The 22,652-nt window shown below is 45.2% G+C and overlaps 4 non-coding genes across 4 annotated transcripts; all 4 read left to right on the forward strand.

Annotated features, from left to right (window-relative positions):
- Positions 1-8,278: 8,278 nt before the first annotated feature.
- On the forward strand, positions 8,279-8,351 carry TRNAK-UUU (transfer RNA lysine (anticodon UUU)). Its single transcript has one exon. It is a non-coding gene; the product is annotated as a tRNA-Lys (tRNA).
- A 643-nt stretch (positions 8,352-8,994) lies between these two features.
- TRNAK-CUU (transfer RNA lysine (anticodon CUU)) lies at positions 8,995-9,067 on the forward strand. The gene has a single exon. It is a non-coding gene; the product is annotated as a tRNA-Lys (tRNA).
- Positions 9,068-9,951: 884 nt separating this feature from the next.
- Positions 9,952-10,024, forward strand: TRNAK-UUU (transfer RNA lysine (anticodon UUU)). Its single transcript has one exon. It is a non-coding gene; the product is annotated as a tRNA-Lys (tRNA).
- A 2,406-nt stretch (positions 10,025-12,430) lies between these two features.
- On the forward strand, positions 12,431-12,499 carry TRNAK-UUU (transfer RNA lysine (anticodon UUU)). The gene has a single exon. It is a non-coding gene; the product is annotated as a tRNA-Lys (tRNA).
- The last annotated feature ends 10,153 nt before the right edge of the window (positions 12,500-22,652 follow it).

Genomic DNA, 22,652 nt, shown 5'->3' on the forward strand with positions numbered 1-22,652 from the left:
AAAGATGTACTGTGCTTTTCTAGTGTGCAGATATTATGCACAACTGGACTGATTCACATGGTAAGCCACATAGAAACGTTGTGAAGTGCAGCAGTGTTTTGCAGTAGCCTACGTGCAGGATAATATATGAATTAGCCCTTAGTAGGGATGCCAGAGAGTGAAGCTGGCACTTTGTGGATGTAGAGAGCTGGTGTGGTGTAGTTGCTAAGAGACTGAGCTATGAACCAAGAAGTCCCTGGTTCGAATCACCTATGCACTAGGTCAGCTTTTTCCAACCTAGTGCCCTCCAGATTTTTTGAACTACAACTTCCAGCATTCCTGACAATTGGACATGCTGGCTTGGGCTGATAGGGGTTGGGTCCAGGTCATCTGGAGGACACCAGGTTGTGTAAGGCTGCACTAGATGCTCTTAGACATGCCACTCTCTTTCAGCCTCAATCGCCCAATCTGCAAAATGGGAGATAATGCTGCTGATGTGTTTTACAGGGTTCTTGTAAGGATCACAACTGGATAGTGTATGTGAAACACTTCGAACACTTGAAAGTGCTATGCAAATGCTAAGAATTGGTATTTTGGATGTGAATAGCTCAGCTGCAGCTTCTGTTTTTAGACGTTGCTCTTTCTTATAGATGTCGCATTAACTCAGGCCTCACCAAAAGTGGTGAGGGGTCTGCAACTTTTCCTCCAGAATAGTACGGGGCACTAACACTTTGATGGAAATTGAGAGTATGCAGGGGAAAATCATACTGCTGTAATGGGGGGGGGGTGCACGTGCTGCTCACTTTCCCAATAAATCTGGAGAGAACTGCAACAGTAAAAAATGAATAATAAATTTCCTCTTTTTGAAGATTAAAAACAAAATAATGACTTGTCTTAAACTCCACTTTAAAAAATAACAGTGAAAAGCATATGCTCTGTTGTTAGGATATTTTTGAGCCTTATTCCCTTCAGGTTCTTCATACATTTTCACTGCATTTTTTAATGACAACATGTGCCTTGTTAATCATAGAAGTGGCTGGCAAACAAGAACACAGCAGCAATGTTTTTCATTGCATTCCAAGTCTTGGGAAAACTTACATTTGCCCAGCAACTCAATTTTTGTCTCCCTGTTGCTTTTCCCCCCACTTAGGCGACAGTCCCCTTGCCCACTTTTGGAAGGAGCTTTAGTCAAAGCTAACGCCTCTAGGGGGATAAGCTCCTATCAACAGTCAAGATTTCACCCCCTTCACTGAAAATAGCCAGAATAAATTAAACTGGGTGAGGTTAGGCTAATATGTATGAATTATGTATATGGGATGGATGGCAGGGCATTACAGGGAAATTATTCTACAAAGCATCTGCTGACAGCATACATGATGGGAAAGAAAGCTGGATTCCATGATGAATTAATTTCCTGCATCTCTGCAGTTTCTGTTCTTATTTTTTAATAAATAAATAAATATGCCATCAAGGTAGCTAGTGATAAGGCTGGCTAAGCTAGGCTTCTAAGCAAGGAAATTGCTAATACTGAAGAAAAGTATCAGGCAATGGCCAGATCTTACGAGCGCAAGCAGCAGCAGCTGCGCAAGCAGCAGCAGAGAGAATTTGGTATAACTGCTGGTATTAACATGCAAAGCCCTAAATGGCTGGGGGCCAGGTTATCTGAAGGATCATCTCCTCCCATATGTACCTGCCCAGACCCTAAGATCTTCTTCAGCAGTCCTTCTCCAGGAGACCCTGCCAAAGGCAGTGAGGTGGGTGGCTACCAGGAAGAGGGCCTTTTCTGCGGTGCTCCCCAGTTGCAGAATGAGCTTCCCAGAGAGGCTCGCCTTGCACCTACATTGTGCTCTTTCTGGCACCAGGTGAAGACCTTTTTATTTTCCCAGTCATTTTCATCTTTTAGCTCTGTTAAATTTAAATCTGTTCTTGTATCTTAATTCCATGCATTGCTGCTAGGCTTTATTCTGGGTTGTACTTTTATACTGTAGTTTTTAAACGTTTACATTTTATATTGTATTTTATGATGTAGTTTGTGGTTTTAATTGTTGTGGGCCACCCAGAGAGCTATTGGGTGGTATAGAAATGTAATAAATAAATAAATAAATGCCCTAGCACTGGTGCAAAGTGACAGATCACGGAAGTCTTAAATCCTGGAACATGAACTGCAACTGCATCTGGCCCTGGGGGTCCCGGTGTTGCGCACATCCCACTTCTCGGAGGGGTGAGAAGTTCCAGGGATGCAGCACTTCGCTGTGTTTGGTTCTCTTTTGGAAGGAGCTCACTGGAGGCTTCTTGGCATTTTGTCGTATTTGGTTTATTTCATAGGCATGGTTGGGGTCGGGCACCTGCTGAGGGCCCACACCCCAGCAGGAGGCCACTGACAAGAGCCCCCTGGACTTGCTCCTCCTCTTCACCGTTGCAACCTGCTTGTTCACCTGCCTCTCATTCTGGCCCTTACAACAGAAGTGGGGGGGGGGAGATGCCACTGTCTACTCGTTCACTGGCTGTCTGCCTGTCAAGCAAGCAAGCGGGAGCAATGAGGAGGAGAAGGAGAAGCAATAGCAGCTGGTGACAATGGCGATGACAAGGTAGACACACTGAGGGAGGGGACCCATTGAGGGTGTCTTGTCCAAAGGCCCTTTAAAACCTGTCTGGACTATCATGGCTGTCAACACTTTTTTGTCCAGTCTTAAGAATCTGGCCCGGAATAGCCTCAGAGCAACCCTCCCTGATAGCCCTACTCACTCTATCAAACTATGTAGCAATGATGGGGCCCAGGAAGGGACTGAGTCCATCCTGATCTCTGCCTATCCTGCCGTTGGGCCTTATTGCCGGGGGACTATAAGACCTACAGGGACTACATAGATCCATATTTTCACCATAAGTAAGGCAGCTTTCCACATGGCTAACGGAGCATCGTGCCATTGTAGTACAAGACTGGAAGTACGGGGAAAGGCGCCCTGAGAAAGGGGCACCAACTGACAGAGGGAAATGTGTGTAGCTCTACAGTCCTCGTATTGGACTGTGTCACCCATGCAGCTAATCTCCAGGCTATACCACAGTCTGCCACAGTACTAAGAATCACACCACAATGACAGAGGCAGCAACATCATAAAGGGGGAGCTAGCAACTTCCATGGTGAGAGTGCTGGACTAGGACTGAGAAGGCCCCAATTCAAAGCCTTCCTAAGCCATGCAGATCAGCTTTGGACAGTCACCCGTTCTCGGACTCACCTACCTCCTAAGGTTGTTGTGAGTATTAAATAGGAGTCATTAGGGATGCTGGAGAAATTCTAGATGGACTAAAATGAGTTCGGATTTTTAAGAATGCAACCTGCAGAATCAGCTGCAGACCCACCCCCCAGGCCGTGCAGAGTCTGCAGACTTTTGGGTTTTTTTTTTAGCTTTCCCAAAATTTATGCAAATGTATTCGTAGGAAAATATGCAAGTTTCTGCTGAGACTGGAAAATATACGCAGGGAAAACTTGCATGGAATGAAGAACAATAAGTTAAATGTTACATATTAACGTAAATTACATTAACTGTTGTGAACCCTCTTAGGGAATTATTTGCATCTTTTTCCACATAACAAAAAAATTTCAAATCCATCTGTGGATGGACATTGGAACAAATGACACCGCACAATGGCAACACATGAAACACATACGGGATGGATTTCACAAAATCCAGACATTCCCTACGAGCCGTGCATGTTGCTCTCGGGACCTTGGAGAAAGGGTAGCATGAAAATCTAACTGAGAAGAACATTTTGGGGAAGTGGGGCAGAAGAAAACTGGTCTCCCTTGCTTGCTAGTCAGGTCCTGCGTTTCAAAAAAGAGATCTATTATAAAGCCACATCTCTAGAACAGGCTGTATCAGTATGAAGAATCTAGAACTAATGCAGCAGATATATGTGTTTTTGCCCAGCACTATTTTTCATTTTCCTCCGACAATAGCCAAAGAATAGTAAAGGAATAGGGAAGGAAGTAGCACAGAGGTCAGAACATAAAGCAGCATGTGCAGAAATGTAAGGTATGGAATTCCAAATCTGATTCCTTCTGGGTTTCGGTGCTTAAGACTTCCAAGAGAGTTCTACAATTTAAACGTTCTTCCTTGTGCTTGTTTTGCTTGTCTATATCAACAGTAGCAACAGTAACAAAAGAAGGCCCAAGGTGGGGGTGGAAGTTATTTGGCAATCTGTTCCAAGGACTAGTTTCGCAACTGACCGTCTGATAAGGCCTGGTGGGGTGAGGACTCCTGTGCCATCTCTGATGCATTGAGATGACCAGCATGAAAGCTGATGTGTGCAACAAGACGAATAAGGACATTTTGTTTGTGACATTCTCCAGAAGGGTAGCCATGCAAGCCTGTTGTAGCAAAAACTATCAAGAGGCTGGTGGTATGAAAAGGGTTTCCTCTTCACTTAAGAAGATTAATAGGAAAGCCTAATTAAATGGCCCTATCCACCCAATTCAGGTTAACTTGTCCCTTTAACAAGCAGTGCTGATTAAGATTCGTTCCCTTAAAATAAGATTTGACTTGCTTAGTACGTAAATGTCACTGCAGAAATACAAATACATGCAAGGTTCCATCTTGTGGTCATTTCAAACCTTGGTTAATGTGAGGGCACAAAGAGAAACAAAGGTCTATATTTTAAAAAATGGAACACATTACTCAATTGATTTTGGAACTGTGCTGATGAAGAAAATCACTTAAATCTTTGGCAGAGAGAGATCTCACACATGTATATAACTTCATTCTCTCAATGGGTCTTTCAGCAAAAACAGTACACAGAAGGGACTGGCAATTAAGAAGAAAATGTTTTCCGTTCATTTGCAACATTCAGTTCTTCTGAGCAACTGCCCATCTTTATGTGTACTTTTCACTACTTTAGAGCATTGCCCTAAACTTCTGCTTCACTCAGATCAGAAATGTAATGGAAAGATCTGACTACAAGCATCTCTACACCAGCCTAAAATCCCTCATTTAAAATGGGGCTTTCTGCTTCCATTTTAAATGCAGGACCACGATGGACTCCATCTACATGTACTTCCTCCCCCTCCCCACTTCCCCCTTATCTGAGTATTCCATATATTTCATTATACAGCCGCTAGTGGTGCTGTGGTCTAGCTCCTCTTATTGTGGGTTTTCCTCTTTTCACAGAGGGAACTCAAATGGAACTCACGCACGGTAATTTGATAGTTCATTATCTCCACTTTTTAAAAAAATGGAATAAAGGTCATTTAGTGCAGGAGACACCCTGGAGGTTGACAGTGTCATCTAAAGGACCCGCAAACTTCCATTCACTACATAATGTACTATTTCAAATGCCATTTTGCATTCTTCTTCTTTTGAGAAGAAAAAGTGAGAATGACAAAGAGCTAAAAATGTCATAAAGGAGCATTCCCTAAACCAGCACCCTCCAGATGTGTTGGACTACAGCTCCCATCAGCCCCAGACAACATGCCCTATGGCCTGCTGGCTGTGGGCGAAGGTAATTGTAGTCAAACACACCTGGAGGGTGCCAGGTCAGGGAAGACTGTAATAAAGAAACTTTTGGAAAAAAGAAAAGATAAATAGATTGAGTGCATCATACCCAAGAGACTGCCAACATCTGCAGTCCCTATCTGGATCCCCTGACATTTTGCCAATGGATGCTTTCCTGCCCATGCAAATAGCAGAAGCGGAGAGGGAAGGGATACAAATTGGGACCACTGCCAGGGGCAATGGGATAATCTTGCCTACTCCTTCTTAGGGTCCTGATCTGGATTGGAGTCCCCATGTCCGTGAATTCTTTTTTTAACATGCACACATTTGCAAATGGCATCACATCTTATTTTCGCCCCAAGATAAGCCCCATCTGCATCGAATGAGAGCAAGCAGGGGGAGGAAAATCCCCTTTTCCCTGGGCCAAAATAGCTACGGCCACCTTCACCCCTATGGTCAGCAAGGGACATAAGTTTACATCAATATCCTTAAGCACAATCTCCAATTTTGCTTCCATTTTCTTCTCTCTACATGATAATGTGCTTCCATCTAGGACCACAACTATCTGGACCCCTGGGCACTGGTAATGCAGTAGTAATAACTGACATGCAGTAGTATTTAAGGGCCTGGCATGGTGGTACTGGTCAGGAAATGGTTGCCCGGGACACACACCATAATTTGGGACCAGTTGAATGAATTACTGATATTCATATATGCCTTGGATAAAACCCAGTGGGTCTATTTTGTAATATTTATGTTGGCCAATAATCATGGGGCAGCCCCATCCTCAATGGAGTGGACAGACTCTCCCTCAGGGGGTTCTGGGATGCACCATGAAGAAGGGACATGATCAAAGTAAGAAATTCCTTGTTTTCTCAAAAAGAAGGCAAACATGCTAACTATGGCCCTAAAGGCCCCCAAGCTAGCAAAAATCTGTTAGCAAAAACCTGAGCTATGCAAAAAGGGGGAAAAACAATAGAAAGAAAGGAACGAAATTCCTCTCCTAGGGTTCAGTCACTTTTTTGATTCATTGACTCCCCTAAACTTTGGCCTGTGGAAAGTAACTAAGGCAAGGCCATGCCGTCTCATCTTCTTCATGCCTATGTGGCAGATTCCTCAAAAGCCCATAACTGTTGTCTTTGTTTCTTCCGTATAAAAGAAAAAACTGTTAGGACAGTAGAGATAAGTTATCTTGTCTCCACAGCAACTCACCCCAGACCCATGAATCATCGTCCTTGCAAAAGTTGCAGGGCTCTGAGAGAAAGCCAGAGGTGATGGTTCAGTAAAAAGTTCAGTTGATAATGAGCAGACATGCATGCTAGGCTTGGCTGATGTCATTTATTTAGCCACATTATGATTATAAATGTAACTGGTGAGTGTTGATCTGCGCTTCCTCTAAGCTGACAGAGCTGCCTTCGTTGTACACGAATAAACTTTGAGTTGAATCTTACCTGCGTGTCCAGAGCTTAATTGGAGGGCAGCTGGGCACGGACCTCCAAGTCCAGTTTTGTACTTTTACCACAGGCTTTTTTCCTTCTTTCCAGTTTCCAGGTAGAAATTTGATTCTGGATTGGTGAAAGATATATTGGGTAGGAAGAAACCTGCAAAAATAGTATTTTCCCATAGTTTTAGGCAGCTGGTGTTACCCTAGGCCTTATCAGGGTATACGGGAACATCTGGACTCATGGAGCTGCTAGCTGTGAGGAGTAACAAACACTGTAACGTCTTCTCATACTGGTCCATTGTTCCAGAACTTGACGACAGCTTTGTGAGCATGACTGTCTGCATCTCAGACTCCAGGCAAAAACTTTCTGCCCTCAAGGAAAGACAGGTCTGCTTGTGAACCAAAGTGTCACTCCCATTCCATTCCATGGCTTCCTTATAAACCCCCTGTTCCCAGCACCTGAACTCCAAGGAGACCTGAGTAACACAGCAGGGAGGAGGGGCAGGCCTATAACCATGTCCCTCAGCCAGACTTGAATCAGACAGCCCTTCAAATACAGGACACCTTCCAACAGAGGACTGTTCTCTGACAGCCATTCAAATAGAGGACTGTCCTCTGTAAAGTAGGACGCATGGCCACCCTATGTCAATGCATCCATTGACGGCCTCAGCAAAGGCCTCTCAGTACTCTTTGATAGTGCTCCAAGGCTTCTGCCTGGATTCTGACTTTCACAAACATGCTGCTGACTCTTCTTTCCTCGCACTCTGGATGGAGAGGAATTCTCACTTTGCAGTAGGGATGTATGGATTTTGTAAAATCCATTCCATTTGCATTTTGCAGATTGTCAGGTGACTTTCGTTCCATCTTCTGCACATTGATGGCATCTTTTCCAATTTCCCAAATTTGCACAAATCCATATTTGCACAAATTCACACTTGCAAAACTGCATAAATCCCCCCCGTGTGCAAATTTCCCCAAAAAATATGCAATTCCTACCAAAAATGCATATTTTCATGCTTTAACCTATGGGAGAAATTTGCATTTTCATTTAAAAAATGCATTTTAAAATTTTATTTATTATTTATTTGGAACATTTGTATACCACTCCATATCTAAACAGATTTATATTTTACATATTTTTCAATGACTAAATTTGCATAAAATTCCAAGGTTTGTTTCTTTGTTTGTTTTAAACAGTCTGCAAGTCTATGGAATCCATGCAACTTGGAAAAGCCAGTCCACTGTGGAATCCATAGGTTGGATTCATAGAAATCTAAACTCATTTGATTATTTTTCGGAATTCGCTGACACCTCTAGTATGCAGCAATGTTTGCTGTTGTAAAGGAAGGCCAAGGTCTTTTTGCACAGAGCCTGGGTAGCTCAGTTGGTAGAGCATCAGACTTTTAATCTGAGGGCCCAGGGTTCAAGTCCCTGCCCAGGCGTCTTATGTGCATCTTCCTATGCCCAGTAGGCATGTGTGAGGTTTGTCTCTTTCTTCTAAGTGCAAAACTACACATGCAGGTCTTTTTAAATGAAAATTACATCTGCAGAGCTGGCTGATAATTCGTGGGAGCAGGGGGATTTTTCCCTTTCCTCCTATGCTGCAATCCAGAGGAAAATCTCTCTTCTGAAGTTAGTATCTGCACTGGAAGGAAATCCTACATTGGCTCCAAAGGGAGATTTCCTCCCCACCCCACCCCCAAAAAACTTCAAACATCAGCTTCCAAAGAGGAATTTCCCTCAAGACTGCAGCAGGGGAGAAAAAGATTAAATTCTCCGTCTCAGTCCACTGATTCTCAGCCTCCTGGCCATGAAATTTGCACGTTAGATGCAAAGACGCATTTAACACCACATGCAGTTCAGCCCTTACTTGGAGGAGCGAAGGGCATCCTTCTTTGCTCTAGAGCAGAGGTACGAGGAGAGCAGTTGGAGCCATCAGCCACAAAGGCCTGGGAAGTGGGTGCCAGAGATCTCCCCTGGCCTTAATCTTTGCGTGCTGGGTAGGGAGGGGAATGAAGTCCTAAGCACTGTTGTGATGCTATCCTCCTCTCAGACTCAGGTGCACATGAGTGGGCCTCTTCCTGTGCCTGGGTAGCTCAGTTGGTAGAACATCAGACTCTTAATCTGATGGTCCAGGGTTCAAGCCCCTGCCTGGGTGAGTGAGGGGGAGGAGCTAGTCATTTTCCTCAGTGGAGGCCTCTGGAGGCCTCTCTTGCCTTTTGGAGAAGGATGTGTGATTCCCTGGAGGCTTCCCTCTCACCTCCCTCACTAGGTTTCTCTCTCACCAGTGGTCCATCTCAGAAGCTCCACACTAGCGCTGCGCAGAAAATTTTGATTCTTCCATTTTCAGCATTTCAAGAGTGGGGGGGGACAAAAACTCTGGTGAAAGAGGCTGGGTGAGGTGAGAATTTTGACGAATTTTCTCCTTGTGAGGGGGACAGGGTTTCCACATACCTTTTTAAGTGTAGGCGATTCTTGAGGGAACGTCTTTTTATTTTTTATTTTTTAAAAAACACCCCCTGCACTTGCAGGAGTCCAGAACTCTTCTCCAGCTGGGAGTTCTTCCTGAACTCCCAGGACACCAGTTGACCTCACCCTCTCCAATAGGCATTCAGGAAGAACTCCCAGGTGGAGAAGAGGCCTAGGCTCCTGCAGGTGCAGAGTGTTTAGAAGAAGGAGAAGGAGAAGTTCCCTCAAGAATTGCCTGCACTTTTAAAAGATATGTGGAAACCTTTTCCCCCTCCCCAAGGAGAAAACTCTCCCCCTGCCTGTGAAAGAGGCAGAAAAAGCAATGCTTCTTTCACAAGGAGGGAAAATAGGGGGGCAGGACTCAGCACAGCACTGCTCCACACAGCCATCAAAGGCCTCGGTGAAGGCCCCTCAGTCTTTTTCTTTATTGTTCCTGCCTGGCTTTTGCCTTTCACAAACGTGTGGCTGATTCCTCCAACTGCCCTTGCTCTCTGGATTGAGAGCAATTCCAGCTCTGTAGTGATGGCTATGAATTGCTGCCAGTAAGGATGACCGAGGCCCCTTTTGTGCAGATCCTAGATAGCTCAATTGGTAGAGCATCAGGCTTTTAATCTGAGGGCCCAGGGTTCAAGTCCCTGTCCAGACGTCTTCTGTGCATTCTCACAGGTGTCACGGGCATCTGTGTGAAGCTTATCCCTTTCTTGCTAGTTACAGTAGTAAAGAGCCCCCATCTTCTTCACAGGGAAGGGGGGCATGGGTAGGGTAAGCAGTTATGCATTGCTAAAAAAGAGGAAAAGCATCTCCCAAAAAGAGGACACCAATTTGCATAACATTATGCAATATGCATAATTTATGCAAATATATATGTATTGGTACAAATTTAGAAATAATAACTAACATTGAAACAGAAATACAATACATCTCACCATAGTGGAACAGACTGACTAGGGCTAGATCTGCACTAGCGCTTTTTGTCAGTATTGAAGCGCACTGAGAACTGTTGGGGCACATGATGCATTCCATATACCATTTTTCTAGCGTTATGTCCTGCTTTTTATTCTGTGTTATCCAAAATACACAACAGATGTCATTGTGTGTGCTATGAGGTATAAATGCAGCAGAGGGGTACAGTGTCACCAGGATGGGATCATGTCGATGTGACATGAGGTGTCAATATGGCCCAGGTGACCTGTGTGCCTGCTCAGTCTGCTGTCCAGGTGCTGAATGCTGAAGGGCAACTTCACAGCTCTCCCTTCTTGTGGTTCTTCAACTTTAAACCAGTCATAGACTGGACACCTCTTTAAACAGAGGACACTTCCAAAGAGAGGACTGTCTTCTGCCAGCTCTCCAAAATAGAGGCCACCCTAAGCATGGGAGCGGCGGTAGCTGTCATTCGCACAAGGTCTGGGTGTGTGCCATGGAGCCCTCTCTTGACCTTGGCCTGCTGTGTGTAGGTGGGGCAATGGCAGACATCCTTCTCTCTGGCATTGTGTCATTCGCTTAGGGTATGGACAGGCATTTCTCTGTGCCCAGGTAGCTCATTTGGTAGACTTTTAATCTGACAGTGCAAGGACTGAGCCCCTGCTTGAGCAGGTGAAGGAAAATCAGTTGCTTTTCTCAGCAAAGGCTTCTGAAGGCATCTTCTCCTCTTTGTAGAGAGGTGTGTGATCCCACCAAGAGGGCTTGGTGTCTGATTTGCCAACTGTCCAGCTCAGGATGCTCCAAGCATCTGTCTTCTTTCATGGTTCCTGCAAGGCTTTTGCCTTCCATACATGCATGGGTGACTCCTCCAACTTCCCCTCCTCTCTGAATGGAGAGGAATTCCAGCTCTGCCACCAGGACTGTGGCATGCTGCCAGAAAGAAGGGCCAAAGCCTGTTTTGTGCAGAGCCTGGATAGTTCAGTTGGTAGAGCATCAGACTGTTAATCTGAGGGCCCAGGATTCGAGTCCCTGTCCAAGTATCTTAGGTGTGCTCTCCATTGCCTGGAAGGCACATGTGAGGCTTATCCCTTCCTCCTTAGCTGGAGGAGCAAAGGGCCCCCTTTTTTCCCTTGGGGAGTCAGACAATTGGTGGGATCAGCTCTAGCTGTCATCCACACAAAGCCAGGATGTGGATGGTAGAGCCTTCTCTTTGCCTGCTGGGATGGGGATGGTGTGGCAGCAGGCCTTCTCACAGTCATGGCATCCTCCTTTCAGAAGGAGGTGGGTGTGGTTAGGTCTCCTCTTCCCTTGCCTCAGTCACTCAGCCAGCACAGCCATCATCTGATGGACCAGGGCTTGGGCTCTGCCAGGGCTGGTGAACTAAAGCAAGTCATCATTCTCAGCGGAGGCTTCTTTTGCTTTTTGTAAAGCATATTTCCTTAGAGGACCCTCACAGGACAGTTGTCTCATCAGCTGTCCAGCTTAGAAGCTAGGGATAGGGAAGAAATTGGTTCAGTTCTCCTTATAATATGAACTTGCCAAATCTTGTGCTTTTGAACCAGTATGTAAACTTAAGCTCAGTTATTTTTCAAAATTCGTGTTTCTCCAAACTTTGCAAAGGAGTTCTCTGGGGGGGCGGGGGGGAATGCCCACAAAAATGTTTAAATTAGTGAAAATAGCATTGAGAAATACAGTATATGCAGAAAATTGCTTGCAAAAAAATGTGCAAATTAGACAAAATTGCATAGAAAAATTAACGTATTCTGAGAAATGTGCACAAATTTTTCTACAAATTTTCATGCAAATTTTTAAAAAAATTCTCAGCATTCAGGATGAACCGAACTTAAGATTGGAAAAGTTCTCCAATTTCAGTATGAATTGAACCTAGGAACAGAATAATGAGAAACTGAGCGAAACCAAAATTGACCGATTTGTCTGTCCCTATTGGAAGCTCAGTGCACCTATCCATGGCCTCGATGGCCTCAGTGAAGACCTCTCAGTCTTCTTTGACAATGCTCCAAGGCTCTTGTCTGAATCTTGCCTTTCACAGACACACAAGGGACTCCATCCTCTCTGGATGGAGAGGAATTCCAATCTGCAGCAGTGTTTCCTGTCTTTTTGCACAGAGCCTGGGTAGCTCAGTTGGTAGAGCATCAGACTTTTAATCTGAGGGCCCAGGGTTCGAGTCCAGGCATCTTCTCTGCACTCCCCCTTGTCTGGCAGACATGTGTATTTGGTCATCTCTTTATTCTTAGTTGCAGTAGTGAAGTGCCGCCTTCTAATTCACCAGTGAATTGGGGGTGGGGGAAGGCCGTGGGAGAGGTTTTAGCCAGTGGAGGCTGGTGGCTCTGATGTCAGTGGGCCAGTGAATCCATCTGGGTTTCAGTCAGAACCAACCAAAACTCTAAAGGAGTTCCTTTAGAGTTCTGACTGAAACCCAGAGTGGATTCACTGTCCCACTGACATTGGAGCCACCCACTTCCACTTGTTTTAGCCATTGTCCCCACGGGGCCAACAGGCACACAGCACAGCTCTCTCTTGGCCTTTGACTTTGGTGTACTGGAAGAAGATGACATCAGTCCTTTTCACTGTTGCTGTGCCATCCTTCCAGAGTGAGACTAGCTTCTTTCTGTGCCTAGGTAACTGAATTGACAGAGCATCAGGCTCTTAATCCATTGTCCAGGGTTTGAGCCCCTGCTCAGGTGTATAAGGGAAATCCCGCCATCTTTCTCAGCAGATGCTACTGGAGGCTTTTTCTTTGTTTGTTTGACTCTTTGGAGAGGGGTGTTTGATTCCCGCCCCCGACGAGGGCCATTCCTAAGCATCTCTCTCACCAGCTTGTAAACTCTGTGCACCCCTCATTGACCTCATTGACAGCCCCTTGGTCTTCTTATGAGTTAAGAATAACCTTTAGGAATAAGTGATGACTGGACTGATGACTGGAATCACAGCACATTCCTTATGTCTAACCAATTTCCTTCACCTATGTAATGCTGTGCTATCTCTGTACGGAAGCTGCAGAGACACAGATGGCTGGAGAGGTCAAGGACATGATTATTTATTTATTTATTCAATTTATAACCCACCTGTATTCAAAATACTCTAGCATACAAAGTTAAAAACAATTTAACCAAAAAACCCCAACAAGAATACAAACAATATAGCATAAAAACAGCACGTGACAGTCAACCAAGAGGAATGAGAGTTCTAAAACGGGAAGGCCTACCGGAATAACAGTCTTTAATTCCCACTTTAAAACCTTCAACGAGGTCAGCAGGTGCATTTCAACTGGCAGGTCATTCCACAACTGAGGGGCAGGAAAGGAAAAGGCCCTCTTAGGGATGTACGAAACCCCCCTTACCTGGCTCTGCCGGGTTCGGCTGGGGGGGGAGGCACTCCATCCCTCCCCCCAGAATCCTCGCTGGCCGGCTCCGCTCCGCGGGGATTCCATGGAGCCTCTGGCCGGCTCTGCCAGCAGCCAGACATCCGGCCGCTGGCTAGCAGGGACGCAAATGGTGGCGGCCATAGCCACCGCCGTTTGCGTCCCTGTTTTCAGCCGTGATAGGCTACATAAAGACTTATGTAGCCTATCACGTCTGGGCAAAAAAAAAAAACGCGTACGCAAATGGCGGCGGCTACGGCTGCCGCCATTTGCGTTCCCTATTTTTGGTTGTCTTAGTCTACGTAAATATTTACATAGACTAAGACAGCGAAACTAAGGGGGAACGCAAATAGCGTTGCGGACGCTATTTGCGTTCCCCTTTATTTTCACCATCTTAGTCTACGTAAATATTTACGTAGACTAAGATGGCGAAAATAAGGGGGAACGCAAATAGCGTCCGCTATGCTATTTGCGTTCCCCCTTAGTTTCGCTGTCTTAGTCTATGTAACTATTTACGTAGACTAAGACAACCAAAAATAGAGAACGCAAATGGAGACGGCCGTAGCCGCCGCCATTTGCATACGCATTTTGTTTGTTTTTTACCCAGAAGTGATAGGCTACATAAGTCTTTACATAGCCTATCACAAATGGGGGGGAGAAAAAAGACTGCAAATGGCAGCGGCAGCAGCAGCAGCCGGTCGGAAGACCAGCCGCCGCTGCCGCCTCCACTGAAGCCACCACTGGAGCCGCCGCCATCCGGAACATCCGCCCCAGGTAAGTCTCGTCCCAGGGGAGGGATCCGCGGGGGGCGGGGGGGAGGCAGGCCGTTCTGCCACAGAGTTCAGGGGGCCGAATGCACTGGCATTCGGCCTCACCGAGATCCGTGGTGGAATTCTCTGACAACCTCTTGCATGTGGTTGCTAATCTCACATTAGGCAGCCGCAGCAGGTAGCCCTCAGAGGACCTTAGGTGGTGGACTGGGACGAAGGTGAGAAGGCGCTCTATGGTAGTAGGTAGTTGCCTTCTCTTTCTCCAGACTTATAGTCTCCAATTGTCCCTATATTCTCCCATAGATAATAACCCCCTTTTCAGATACTTTTCAACAATCTTTGCCTGGTGATGATGCCTTTCAAATTCAAAGTGTGGCCTTTTGTGAAGCTTGGCCATAGCTCAGTTGTAGAGCACCTGCTTTGCGTGCAAAAGGTTCCAGGTTCCATCACCAGGATTTCCAGGTAGGGCTAGGAAGGAATTCCGCCTGAAACCCTAGCGAGCTGCTGCCAGTCAGTGTAGACAACACTGGACTAGATGGACCAAGGGTCTGACTGATTATAAGGCAGCTTCCTATGTTCCACTATGAGCAGGTATACAACTGGTCTTACTGGGCATCTTTGCCCAGTGACTGAAGAAACATTACTGTGAACTCCTTAAACATTTCTAAACTATGTGACAGCAAAGATTATGAACATGGAAGGAGGACTACTTTTACATCCAGGATAGGTTTTATTGCCTAAACTTGGGATTGGGAACCCCTGGCCCACAGTCTGGGCTCAGCCCATGCCTGAATTCCATCTGACTCAGGGTGCCGGCTCATTCTGGGATCTCAGACAGGGCCTGCTCTGCCATAGTCACTATTTTACTGGAGCTGAGAGGCTGCCATTTTTTATGTTCCATGATGCAGTGCCTGATGCCAGGCATTACATTGTGAGGTACAACGAATGCTGGCCACCACCACTACTACTTCTGCTGCTGCTGCTGCTGCTTCCCTCCCTGCCCCCCAGACACTGCCACCTTTGCTGGGTAAACAAGCCTTCCTGAGAGGAAATGTTGGCTGCAGCTGCAGGAGTGCCACCCAAAAAACAAAAGTAATGCAAGTTCACACAATGCCAGTTTATTTTCTTCCTACATGCCCAATATTTCAGAGATATCCTCCTTCCTCAGGGGCTCGGGGGCGGGGGGACAAGTGACAGTGGGGGATATAGGGATAGGTAGGTAGTGCTCGGGAGGCAGAAAGTGCGTGAAAAAGAAAGTGAAAGTGTGTGTGTGTGAGAGAGAGAGAGAGAGAGAGAGAAACCCTTATATTCTGATGCAGCTCAAAAGTGCCTCTATAGCATCTGGCAAGTTGGTACCATGCTGGGATGCTGAATGGGCTTATCTCATCTCTTTCTTCCCCAATATGCATACAACCCCTAAGCTTTCTTGTACAATGGTTTGTCCAGATAGAACTGGCCAGCCCCTTTATAATTCATACTTGGAGTCATTGGCAAAGTGGGTCCAGCCACTAAGTCATTTTCTGATTTGCTGGCTAAACCAGGGACATCAGGAATGGGAATCAGCCTCCACTACAGGCCAACTTTTACTGAACTTATATTCCCATAGAAGTAAGTTGCTTTCTCTCGGACCATTCTCTCTGAAATGAACTCTGCATATGCTCTAGAATCCAAGAATCTAGTCAAATAGGTAACATGTAACTAACTAAATTAGATCAACTTCTTGATTTAATCTGGTATTCTTTGTGTATGTGTGTGATCGTTGCCTTCCCTTGTTTGTTTTGTTTTCCTTTTGCCCATTTTGCTGCACTGTTTTAAATGGGAATTTTCGTTTTTCACTGAAAACCCGTCCCATTTGGGTTCTCAGGATTTTTACAAGGTTTTGCTAACCTTGGCTTTGGGTTAAAAGGATTTTACAAGGCTTCGGGCAAGAACATTTAAAGCACCATGCTTTCTTTTTCTTGTTTTTCTTAGAGCCGGGCTGAAGGGAGGGGACCATGAAACAGGGCTCAGAAGCTCCTCAAGCAGCTGGACAGACTAAGGTGTGTCAAGAGGCTCATGCTGACTGGTGGCAGCCTATCAGTAATTGTTTCGTGGGGAAACCCTTGTTAAAGAAGGGGTCCACCAGCAAGGAAAGTCATCCCCCATCCCAATCCATAACAGTGTGAAAGAAAGAAAGAAAGAAAGAGTGTGTTATGTGCGTGCGTGCGTGCATGCATGCGTGCAACAGAGAGAGAGAGAGATTGTGGGAATAATTTGAGGATAGGATCACTGTGTTAATTTATCATTCCTAATTCAGATCACTTTTGTTTGTCTGGATAGGGGGAAGAGTAATGTGAAGTCTAGAGCCCTAGATTCAGCCTGATTGGATGAAAGTATAGATGACTAATTGGAAAACAGACATAGCTTGTAAGAAATGTGTAGATTTCCTATTGCAGGAGTTTGTAAAACTACTCTACCTAACTGAAGAGGGATTATTTTAAGGTTATTCCACCTGTATGATTTAGGGCTTGAAAAATTGTTTACATTGGAACAAAGCCTGAAGTTTTAAACAACAATGCCAACATAATTTTAAGCAAATCATTAGAGCACCTTTTTTTCCAGATCAGTACAATATCTACCACTGTGCTTGATGTCAGCACAGTAGAACGTATAATAAGATGTCATGGGGTTAAACCTCTGTGAGGATTTGCTTTTAAATAACTTCTGCATTAAAGGCCACTGAAGGCCACTTTATTCTGTGAAACATCAAAGGGTTTCTCCACATTTATCAAAAATCCCACAGCATTACCAGGGCTTTGTTTTCCAGGGTCTTTGCAGGTTTAATGATGGGCACAATACATGTGCTCTCCCTCACCCCACTCTTGTTTTTGCGGGTTTCCTTCCCATATGTTTCATTTATACCACCAGCAGATGACGCTGTTTTATTGTACGATTTTGATTTATTACAGCATTTTCAGGGTTTTATAAAATGGCAGATTCCTGCCTGAAAACAGCAGGAGAGGCATCAGAGGTTGACAATGTCATGAAAAGGACCTGCAAACTTCTGTGACTGAACAATCATGAGTGCACGATAAATGCCTTGTGTAGAGACACTCAAAGTCTCTCCGTGTATTTTAATTAGTTGGGTTCATATCTACCAGAAAACTAACTCATCTGAACAACCAAAGACAGAAGTTTCCCTTCTGTTTCCAATGATAAAGTATGCAAAACCTGAAGGATTTTTTAACTCCTCCCTCCCCCTTGACTCATTTTAACCAGTATTCAACCCTCTTGTGCCACAACATTGTCGCCACTGCCCCACCTCGAGCTCTTGCATATTTTATGGATGGTCCCAAAGAAGCATGAAAGTTATGAGCATCAATCTATTCACTTTCAAAACATTTCTCATTTCCATTAAAGGATGCAAACAATTTTATGTGAATCGATGCAATACCACTTTTTATGTGGTAATGAATCCCTCAAACGTATCCAATTCCAATTATGCATTTTTTGGTGCTTCCAGACAAGGCCTTTATTGTGCAATTACACTGCCCTATTCACAGAATCTTATATGATTGTCTTCCATTTGAATCCCTGCTGTGTGTCGGGAATGAATTTGAACGTGTGAAGATGTCTGGCAGCTCAGATTCAGAATCAGAATGGGAACAGCAAGAACAGAGGAAGGCACCCTCCTTAGTGAGCCCAGATATGGCAAGACTTTCTTCCCAATACCTTGACACACAAATGGCCCAGCCTGAATGGCTCCCCCATTCCTCCACCATGAGAACTGAGGTTTCAGAAGAGGAGGGCGAGGGGCATGACTTGAGGGATGCTAGGTTCCGTTGCAGAGCAAAGTGGGAAAAGTCAGGGGCAGGGCTCAGACGCTCCACCAGGTTGGCCATTTATGGAAGCCAATAGGGGGAGGGCCACCCTAAAGGAGAGGCATCCCTGCGAAGCAAGTTTGGCCGTGAAGTTCATGCCCAGACTGCTGGCAACTTCTCTAACTTCCACTTCGTTTCCTCTGTTGATATTCATAGATGTGTGGATTAGCTGGTTCTATGCAGTCTGCAAGTTTTGTAGAATCTGCATTTGTAAAGGAGCTAGTTGTTAACTAATAAAGTAGTGTTGGCCTGAAGTTTTGTTTCCTGGAGTGTGTTGATTGCGAAGGGAGGAGATGAAGGAATATGGCACTGTGTTTTCCCACCACTTCTTCCCACAAAAAAAATCTATGAAGGAAGGGAAGATGGAATCACTGGCCAATGCCTTTTGATTGTTAGCGCTAGGAGCCCATGAAACACCCATGGATGCATTTGAGGGCCCTGCTTCTCCATCAGGAGAATTGAACCTCTTTCAGCCCGAGGACAGAATCCAATTTTGGAGAAGCTCTTGAGGGACATGATTCAGTGGTGGGTGAGGCAAAAGATGTTGGGGCCAAAATACAAAAAAAAACAAAAACCAGCATATTTTTGCTTAAAGTTCTTACTGCCAGAAACTCAGCCTTAGGAGAAGCATTTCAACCTTTCAGAATGAAGGAAAATGCACAAAGGCCAGGAAATCACTAAACAGATGGTGGTTGGGGGGAAAAGGTGGAGCAAGGGGAAGGGGGGTGTCCATCTAGAGAACCCCAGAAGGCTGTATTGGAACCCCAGGCAGGCCGCATTTGGCCCACCAGCCTGAATTCTGCATGCCTCTTCTAGATAATGTTGAGAGAGAGAGCGCGCTCTTCCATTTATTATAGTTTTGTAAAAGCAATTTTTAAAAGGGCATTGGTGCTCCCAAAGAACTAGGGAGTAAAGTGAAAAATTTCTTCAGCACCTGAGTCAAGAAAGAGCTGTAAACTGATGAAAAGGGTAAGCTCACGACCAAATTTTCAAGCAGGCTATTGACTGCGCATTAGATTTATATCCCAAAGGAGAACAGCATGGGAGCAAAGTTGCTCACTCGGGAAATCAATAGGCTAATATCCTTTCTAGTTTTGCAGACATTTTACCCCCTCAGGATTGAGTTTTTTAATTTCACATGTGTGTGCTGCTAACAGAAAGCATTTGAAGTTTGGACCCCGTTGTCTCTTCAGAATATATCTCTTCTCACACAGTGCAGTGACCCCTTTGAATTTATGGTCACATCTGGTCATATTCATTAGTAGCTGGTATGTAGAATGGGACTTGTTCAGGTGACAGCTTCAAAATCAGCAGGGGCTTGTCTTGCCATTCTCCAAACACCCAGACAGCATTTTGGCAGTCAAGGGCAGATACAGAGTTCAAAACAAGCTTTGAGCAAGAGAAGGTAGCCACAGTATACTGCCCAGCCCATTCAGTAAATGTTCCTTTCAGACAGAATGATCTTCGTGTTATCTGTCTTTCAAAGTGATGAGAGAACACAGAGCAAACCTTGCTCATGAACATTCCTTTTCTCCCACACAATGTTGAAAAGCATTTGACCTTCCATAAAAAGAATAAAATGGATAGAAACATCATGTAAATTAGAAGTTCCCACACTTTCTTATGATGAGCCACTCCAAACAAAAGGAAAAAGTTTTCCACTCACCTACATTAAGCAAACACCACATGCAGACAGGCAGCATAGCTATTGCTGTTCATTCTGTCCCAGATTTGAGGACTGACAGATGAGAATTTAAAAGGGAACAGCAGGACAGAACAACAGCATGCTCGAAACTCCAGGAAGATAAGGCACAGTCCTGGTAAGATGTAACACTAAACCATCGTTTGTTAGCTTAGCGCTGTCTTGTTTGTTTGAATCCAGTGTGACTGCTTGCTTGGGGACAACAAAACAAGGTTGTAAACCATGGTTTAAAAATGGTTTGTGAATCTTGGCTTGCGCTAATTGGTTTGGTCATAATTGGTGGCATTGCAGCACTCCCACTCTCCTCCTGGCCCCCGCTGCCCAGGAGTTAACACAGCCTTCCTGAACCTGGTGCCCTCCAGATGTGTTGGGCTTGAACTCCCATTATCCTGGGGATAATGAGCTGGGCATAATGGGAGTTGCAGGCCAACACATATGGAGGGCACCAGGTGGGGAAAGGCTGAGCGAAGTGTAAGAGGCTCTTGCTAAGAGGCTCATGCAGTGAAAAGGCTCTCACTGGCACTTTCACAGACCTCTCCCTTCCTCCTCTTGTGCCTCCATTGACAAAGCCTTAATTTACCACCTCCCTGCATATGGAGCTCCCCGAGGTGGGGTAACCACTGTCCCCATGGGAGGCATCTGCACAAGAGTTGATAGCATGCATGGAACACTGTGTGAACTGATCTTTAGCATACCCCTGCATTTAGCCAGAACTAAGCACTTGCAGGGGCATGCTGAAGATCAAGGCACATCGTGTTCAGCTGTCACCCCTCACATGACGACTGTCCCTTCTCATAGCAGCTTACCATCAGCATAGGCAACAATTCCCATGGCCCAGGAAGGCTGCATAAATGGGTCGGCAGCAAATGAAGAATGGCTGCACTGCCATGCCACGCTAGCACAGGCAAGCTGTGCTCCATTTCAAATGGACCTTGTTTTTATACACATTGTTTAAAAAACCTTCTTTGATGTAGCCATGATTTCCTGGGTTACTCAGCTGTCCTGTTTCTTCACATTAAACATTTTAAGATAGCTTGTTCTCCTGTCAAGATATCCCAGAGGGGAGAATTAAGATACCTTTCTCAATTTCTACTTCAGCTTCGTATTGTACTTTCCACCTCAGCATGGGCCACACCCCAAAGAGCTACGTCCAAGGGTCAGAGCCTAAATATGCCTAAGTATCCTAAATAAATTTCCCAAATAAATTGCTGGTTTTGACCTTTAAGACTTCATGGCTTAGGACTGCCTTCCCCAACCTCCAGATGTTTGGGGCTACAACTCCCAGCATTCGTGACCATTGGCCATGCTAGCTAGGGCTGATGGGAGCTGAGGCCCAAAACATCTGGAGGGCACCAGGTTGGGAAGGCTGGCTTAGAACAGCAGCTCTTGAAGGATCTCCTGTTCCCACATGGACTGACCCAAGCTTAGGGATCTTCATCTAGGCCCTTCTTAGAGTGATCTTTCCAAATGAAGTACAGGAGATGGGTGCAACACAAAAGGCCTTTTTAGCAGTGGCACCCATGTTTTGCAATGCCCTCTCTATAAATGTCCACCTGGTGCTTACCTTAATACTTTTTCAACACCTGGCAAATACCCTTTTAAATCTTATAGTAACTTTTAACAGTGTTTTAGCTCCATTCATTTCCTTTATAATCTGTTCTCCATTTGCCGTATTCTGTTTTTTATCTTATTTAGTGTTCTTTTCATGATGCATTTTATCTCATTGTATCTTTATTAATGTTATGTTTTTTTATTTATAATTTTTATGCTATGAACTCTGTGTGTGCGTGTGTCTTAGAGAGTAAATTGGTCAGCTCAAAGAGCAAACAGTGGAGTTGTGGGCATGGCTTTTGTCTTCAGTAGATGAGATCTGATTTGAAAGACTAGGGTTAGCATCAGGTTTGATGGGGCCCTAGGCAAGGTACAATCTTCCACCACCACCACTACCCTTGCCAACCTGTTGGGACACCTCTCCCCTAGTAAGTTCACCAGGAGACAGCATACAGTGTTCCCTTTATCTCTCTACTGAACAACAACAATGGTGGGTGAAAGAAAATAAAAGGGATGACATCAACTGGTGTTGGCCCTGTGGAGCCCATGAGCCTCAGCATTTGCCCAACCATGCTGAATGCTAATACCAGGACTGTGTGTAATAATGTGAATCGTCTGTGGCACTAAGGCATCTCCAGCCTTCCTCCCCCTCCCCTGGCATGATGTTTCAGTAGTAAAAGGTACTCCTCTAGGATGTTAATGCCATTTCTTTAGTGAAACCTGCGATACACAGGAAATTAAATATGTCTTGTTTTCCTTTTACTTGATTTGGCCTGTTGATTGGATACTGGTCTCTAAGGGGATTTCTACACCACCCTAAAATCCTGCATTTAAAATGGGGCTTTCCACTTCCCCTTTAAATGCAGGATCACAAATGATTCCTTTTACACACACTTCCTTCTCTGTAGATAGCCATTCCCATAGCGTTATGTTTCCGTGAAGAGGCATTACACACACTCCAGGTTCAGCGATACTTGCTACTGGGTTCCTGCCCCTTTCCCTCCCCTTGCACATTACTAGTGGATGGGGACTGACACGCAGACAGCCCCCCCATCTCCCCGGGCCCCGCCTCCCTCTTCCATGCTTTT

Source organism: Heloderma suspectum, chromosome 2 (assembly GCF_057233095.1).
Source record: "Heloderma suspectum isolate Gila_16-S chromosome 2, 16-S_ref, whole genome shotgun sequence".
Lineage (NCBI taxonomy): Eukaryota > Metazoa > Chordata > Lepidosauria > Squamata > Helodermatidae > Heloderma > Heloderma suspectum.